Here is a 5000-nt window from a genome sequence, read left to right as displayed (position 1 = left end):
GAGCCAAGAAAGAGCGGTGCGGGGCCGGTCGGAGCGCACCCTTTTCTCGGTGGCTGGCGGGCGAGAGAGTGCTGCGTCGCCGGCATCGGCGTCGAAAGAAGCCGAGCCGAAAAAAGGTAAAGTACAAACGTGCAAGCATACTAACCTAACCCTAGGTAAGGCATGTCAGAGCGAAAGACAGTAATTTCGAATGAGCCAAGAAAGAGCGGTGCGGGGCCGGTCGGAGCGCACCCTTTTCTCGGTGGCTGGCGGGCGAAAGAGTGCTGCGTCGCCGGCATCGGCGTCGAAAGAAGCCGAGCCGAAAAAAGTTAAAGTACAAACGTGCAAGCATACTAACCTAACCCTAGGTAAGGCATGTTAGAGCGAAAGACAGTAAACTCGAATGAGCCAAGAAAGAGCGGTGCGGGGCCGGTCGGAGCGCACCCTTTTCTCGGTGGCTGGCGGGCGAGAGAGTGCTGCGTCGCCGGCATCGGCGTCGAAAGAAGCCGAGCCAAAAAAAGTTAAAGTACAAACGCGATGCTAATGAGCGAGCCGTTGTCTCGACTAATATGTAGGGGGCGTTCGATCGAGCGTCTGGCTTGAGCGCTTGTCGGCCTAGCAGAACGGTCGCATTGTTATGCCCGGGTTTTAGGCACCGCTGCAGGCGGCCGGCAGAGCTCTTGTTTGTGCGAAACTGAATGGATCGAGCCCGAGAGAGGGCGAGCAAAGAAAAAACGCAAATCGCTCCGCCTGGCACTGCCGGCGAGAGCGTGGACGTCGCGGCCAGCGACTGTCGAAGCTGAGTACGGCCGCAGGCGATCGCCTCGGTCTTAAACGAATGCGACGAGCACGCGCCGGGCGGCCCAGCAAGGGCCGAGCGCAGCTGTCGCAGCTATCTGGTTGATCCTGCCAGTAGTGATATGCTTGTCTCAAAGATTAAGCCATGCAGGTGCAAGTACGAGTTCTCGTAAAGCGAAACTGCGAATGGCTCATTAAATCAGTCTTGGTTTATTTGGTCTCGTAAGCGAAGTGGATAACTGTGGTAATTCTAGAGCTAATACATGCATTAAGCGCCGACCTCGGGAGGCGCGCTTTTATCAGATCAAAACCGACCGGGTTCGTCCTGTGACGTTTGATGACTCTGGATAACCACGCGGATCGTACGGTCTCTGCACCGACGACGTATCATTCAAGTGTCTGCCCTATCAACTGTCGAAGGTACGCTACGTGCCTACCTTTGTGATAACGGGTAACGGGGAATCAGGGTTCGATTCCGGAGAGGGAGCCTGAGAAACGGCTACCACATCCAAGGAAGGCAGCAGGCGCGCAAATTACCCATTCCCGACACGGGGAGGTAGTGACGAAAAATAACAATACAGGACTCTAACGAGGCCCTGTAATTGGAATGAGTACATCCTAAAACTCTTAACGAGTATCCATTGGAGGGCAAGTCTGGTGCCAGCAGCCGCGGTAATTCCAGCTCCAACAGTGTATGCTAAAGTTGTTGCGGTTGAAAAGCTCGTAGTTGGATTTTGGGCGAGCGCCGCCGGTCCGTCGCAAGGCGTGTCACTGGTTGCGTTCGCCTCACCTTCGGTTCTCCGTCGGTGCTCTTGACTGAGTGTCGGCGGTGGCCGATAAGTTTACTTTGAAAAAATTAGAGTGTTCAAAGCAGGCTGTTCGCCTGCATAGTGTTGCATGGAATAATGGAATAGGACCTCGGTTCTATTTTGTTGGTTTTCGGAGCACGAGGTAATGATTAAGAGGGACAGACGGGGGCGTCCGTACTCTGCCGTTAGAGGTGAAATTCTTGGATCGGCGGAAGACGAACTACTGCGAAAGCATTCGCCAAGAATGTTTTCTTTAATCAAGAGCGAAAGTCAGAGGTTCGAAGACGATCAGATACCGTCCTAGTTCTGACTATAAACAATGCCAACTAGCGATCGGGAGGCGTTACCATGACGACCTTTCCGGCAGCTTCCGGGAAACCAAAGTCTTTGGGTTCCGGGGGAAGTATGGTTGCAAAGCTGAAACTTAAAGGAATTGACAGAAGGGCACCACCAGGAGTGGAGCCTGCGGCTTAATTTGACTCAACACGGGGAAACTCACCCGGCCCGGACACAGGTAGGATTGACAGATTGAGAGCTCTTTCTTGATTCTGTGGGTGGTGGTGCATGGCCGTTCTTAGTTGGTGGAGCGATTTGTCTGGTTAATTCCGATAACGAACGAGACTCTGGCATGCTAAATAGTTACGCGACCTTCTCGGTCGGCGTCTAACTTCTTAGAGGGACTAGTGGCGTTTAGCCACACGAGATTGAGCAATAACAGGTCTGTGATGCCCTTAGATGTCCGGGGCCGCACGCGCGCTACACTGAGTGAAGCAGCGAGTGTCTAACCTAGGCCGAAAGGTCCGGGTAACCCGTTGAACCTCATTCGTGATTGGGATAGGGACTTGCAATTGTTTCCCTTGAACGAGGAATTCCCAGTAAGCGCAAGTCATCAACTTGCGTTGATTACGTCCCTGCCCTTTGTACACACCGCCCGTCGCTACTACCGATTGAATGGTTTAGTGAGATCCTTGGATCGGCCCCGTCGCGGCTGGCAACGGCCGCGTCGGCGTGTCGAGAAGACGATCAAACTTGATCATTTAGAGGAAGTAAAAGTCGTAACAAGGTTTCCGTAGGTGAACCTGCGGAAGGATCATTACCGAAGGTGGTGGTAGGCCCCGGCCGACCGCGCACTGAATTGTCTTTGGGTGCCGCCGAGAGGGCGGCCGTCAATCGGGGTTCCGCCCCGTGCGACACGCGTAACACGTTGGCATAGCAAGGCAGCCGAGTGCGATGGTGGCTTCTGGGCACCGCGCTCGATGTGCCGCCGGCCCAGCCCGGCGGTCGCTCGGCGCCGTTTGTTGGTGTTTTTGTGCAGTTGTTGTCGGTGGTGGTTTTGTGGTCGATCCCACAGTGTGACGTCCGCGCGCTTCGGCGCCGGGCGAAAAGTCGAGGAGGACTCTTAACGGTGGATCACTCGGCTCGCGAGTCGATGAAGGACGCAGCCAAGTGCGAGAAGTAATGTGAATTGCAGAACACATTGAACGTCGACCTTCTGAACGCGAATTGCGGTCTCGGGTCAATCCCGGGACCGCGTCTGCCTCAGGGTCGCGTTTGTCCTCACCCGAGGGCCGTCGCCTGGCCTCTGCGAAGACGGCCGGGCGTCGCCCCAAGTTGAAGCGGTCGCCGAGCTTTCTCGGCGCGACCGCGTGTCCCGTACACCGCCGGCCCCTCGACGTGTTCAACTACGTTCGAGGGGCGGGTCCAGGTCGGTCGGTCCGGTCACGAGATCAAGACCGACCGTGGGCCAAGGCGGCGACGGTACGCGCTCGGTCGGCGCCGGCGGCGACGACTTGCGATGCCAGCGGGCCGTGTAAGAAGCGGCCCGCTTGACACATACGACCTGAGTTCAGGCGAGAGCACCCGCTGAATTTAAGCATATTATTAAGCGGAGGAAAAGAAACCAACAGGGATTCCCTGAGTAACGGCGAGTGAACCGGGAAGAGTCCAGCGTCGAATCTGCGCGCTTTTCGAGCGCGCCGAGTTGTGACGTACGGAAGTCCCAGTGCGGCTGACGGCGAGCGCCGGTGTCCTTCTGATCGAGGCCTCGTCCCACGGCGGGTGTTAGGCCCATAGGGGCGCTTGCCTTGGCCGCTTCGGGTCTTCTCGGAGTCGGGTTGTTTGGGAATGCAGCCCAAAGCGGGTGGTAAACTCCACCTAAGACTAAATACGGTCGCGAGACCGATAGCGGACAAGTACCGTGAGGGAAAGTTGAAAAGCACTTTGAAGAGAGAGTTCAAGAGTACGTGAAACCGTTGAGAGGCAAACGGGAGGGCCCGTCAGGTCGCCGGCTCGCTTCCAGTTGGGTGCGGGGGCGCGCCGTCTCGGTTCGCGGACGCTTAAGGCGCCGCTGCCGAGTCGGCTCGCGCACCGTCTCAGCGCACTAGCGACCGGCGCGGGTCACGACCGGTTTGCCGTCGGTCTAAGTCCCCGCGCGAAGGTGGCCTCCGCTCCGGCGGGGGTGTTACAGCGCGCGGGCGGTGCGGCCCGGCGGCGGATCGAGGAAAGGATGCCGCGCGCTCTCTGTGTGCGGCCGTCGCCGTTCGGCTGGCTTGTCGTTCGCCTGCACTGTACGCAGTGCCGGTGTTCGGCGGGCTGCCGCTTCGGTGGCGCGCCGTCGACGCGCTCGGGGTCCGTGGCCACGTCGGCCACCCTCCCGACCCGTCTTGAAACACGGACCAGGGAGTCTAACATGAGCGCGAGTCGTCGAGTGGTTCGAGACTCGCAGGCGAAATGAAAGTGAAGGCGGCCTTTGGCCGAACGAGGTCGGACCCGGAGCCCCGTGCGGGCGCCGGCGCACGACCGGCCGATCGCACCCGCTCTGCCGGGGCGGTCGCGCAAGAGCGTCCATGTTGGGACCCGAAAGATGGTGAACTATGCCTGGGAAGGTCGAAGCCAGAGGAAACTCTGGTGGAGGACCGTAGCGATTCTGACGTGCAAATCGATCGTCCTATTTGGGTATAGGGGCGAAAGACTAATCGAACCATCTAGTAGCTGGTTCCTTCCGAAGTTTCCCTCAGGATAGCTGGCGCTTTGTCGCAGTTTTATCTGGTAAAGCGAATGATTAGAGGCCTTGGGGACGAAACGTCCTCAACCTATTCTCAAACTTTAAATTGGTAAGAAGCCCGGCTCGCTTAATTGGAGTCGGGCGCCTCGAATGCGAGTGCCCAGTGGGCCACTCTTGGTAAGCAGGACTGGCGATGCGGGATGAACCGAACGCCGGGTTAAGGCGCCCGACGCGACGCTCATCAGAGCCCACAAAAGGTGTTGGTTGATCTAGACAGCAGGACGGTGGCCATGGAAGTCGGAATCCGCTAAGGAGTGTGTAACAACTCACCTGCCGAATCAACCAGCCCTGAAAATGGATGGCGCTGGAGCGTCGGGCCTATACCCGGCCGTCGCGACGACACGGGCCGT

The 5000-nt window shown here is 57.8% G+C and overlaps 2 non-coding genes and 1 pseudogene across 2 annotated transcripts; all 3 read left to right on the top strand.

Annotated features, from left to right (window-relative positions):
- Window positions 1-872: 872 nt before the first annotated feature.
- LOC144431584 (small subunit ribosomal RNA) lies at window positions 873-2682 on the top strand. Its single transcript, XR_013480147.1, has one exon. It is a non-coding gene; the product is annotated as a small subunit ribosomal RNA (ribosomal RNA).
- A 298-nt stretch (window positions 2683-2980) lies between these two features.
- LOC144431667 (5.8S ribosomal RNA) lies at window positions 2981-3134 on the top strand. Its single transcript, XR_013480224.1, has one exon. It is a non-coding gene; the product is annotated as a 5.8S ribosomal RNA (ribosomal RNA).
- Window positions 3135-3422: 288 nt separating this feature from the next.
- Window positions 3423-5000, top strand: part of LOC144431754 (large subunit ribosomal RNA) — a 3695-nt pseudogene continuing 2117 nt past the window's right edge.

The sequence above is a fragment of the Styela clava genome, chromosome 13, assembly GCF_964204865.1.
Source record: "Styela clava chromosome 13, kaStyClav1.hap1.2, whole genome shotgun sequence".
Taxonomy (NCBI): Eukaryota; Metazoa; Chordata; class Ascidiacea; order Stolidobranchia; family Styelidae; genus Styela; species Styela clava.
The sequence above is the reverse complement of the archived record's forward strand: the minus strand, read 5'-3'. Positions and strand labels throughout refer to the sequence as shown.